Below are 1,532 nucleotides of genomic sequence, written 5' to 3'. Positions count from 1 at the left end.
GAGGCAGGCAGATCACAAGGTCAGGAGATCAAGACCATCCTGGCCAACATGGTGAAACTGTATCTCTACTAAAAATACAAAAATTAGCTGGGCATGGTGGCACATGCCTGTAATCCCAACTACTCGGGAGGCTGAGGCAGGATAATCACTTGAACCCGGGAGGTGGAGGTTGCAGTGAGCTGAGATCACGCCATTGCACCCCACCCTGGGACAGAGGGAGACTGTGTCAAAAAAAAAAAAAAAAAAAGGAAAACAAAAACAAAAGCAATGATGAGCAACAGATATTAAAACATACTATTGACAGTTTTCACCCAAGACAAAGAATTAAATTATTTTAAAATAAATAAAAAACATACTATAAAGTCTCTAAAATGAAAACTATGTGGTACTAGTGCATGAAGCAGAAACATACTAATAAAATATCTATAAATAGACCCAAGAACATGTAGAAATTTGGTTCATAAATGTGGTATTTTGCTGGGTGTGGTAGCTCACCCCTGTAATACTAGCACTTTGCTAGGTCAAGGCAGGAGGATCACTTGAGGTCAGGAGTTCAAAACTATCCTGGCCAACATGGTGAAACCTTGTCTCTACTAAAAATACAAAAAATAGGCTCGGCACAGTGGCTCACGCTTGTAATCCCAGTACTTTGAGAGGCCGAGGTGGGCGAATCACCTGAGTTCGGGAGTTCGAGACCAGCCTGACCAACATGGAGAAACCCCGTCTCTACTAAAAATACAAAAGTAACCGGGTGTGGTGTCACGTGCCTGTAATCCCACCTACTCGGGAGCCTGAGGCAGGAGAATCGCTTCAACCCAGGAAGCAGAGATTGCAGTGAGCCAAGATTGCACCATTGCTCTCTAGCCTGGGCAACAAGAGTGAAACTTCATCTAAAAAAAAAAAAAAAAAGTGTTGTTTCAGATCGATAGAGTAAAAAATGCCATTTGTAATGGAAAGTCTAAGACAGTTGGTTAGCCATCAGAGAAAAGATGAAATTAAATCTTTACTTCACAGCATATACAGCAACATACTCCAAATGGACTAGTGATCTAAATGTGAAAAATAAAACCATACATGTATGTAAGGTGTGCAAGTTATTTCTTGGATGAGTAAGGAAAAAGATGTAACTACAAGGCAGCAATAGCATAGAAGCTTTATTTGGGATGTGCTTTGACAGGTTAGCAGTGGGGGAGGGAGCAAACAGCAAGAGAGTATCCACAGGCTTCTACCTGTGGGTTGCTTCTCAGGAAGGATGGAAAGGAAGAGAGACTCCTGGAGGAGAAAGGGAATCAAAGAGGGTGCTTATAAATAACTAACTGATGATACTCACCAGACTGGCAGCATATCTTCTAGTTAAAAAGCTCTGAAGGGCCGGCGAAGTGGCTCATGCCTATAATCCCAGCACTTTGGGAGAGCAGGGGGGCGGATCACGAGGACAGGTGTTCGAGACCAGCCTGACCAACATGGTGAAACCCCATCTCTACTAAAAAATACAAAAATTTGGCCGGGCGCGGTGGCTCAAGCCTGTAATC

Source organism: Piliocolobus tephrosceles, chromosome 21 (assembly GCF_002776525.5).
Source record: "Piliocolobus tephrosceles isolate RC106 chromosome 21, ASM277652v3, whole genome shotgun sequence".
NCBI classification, from domain to species: Eukaryota; Metazoa; Chordata; class Mammalia; order Primates; family Cercopithecidae; genus Piliocolobus; species Piliocolobus tephrosceles.
The sequence above is the reverse complement of the archived record's forward strand: the minus strand, read 5'-3'. Positions refer to the sequence as shown.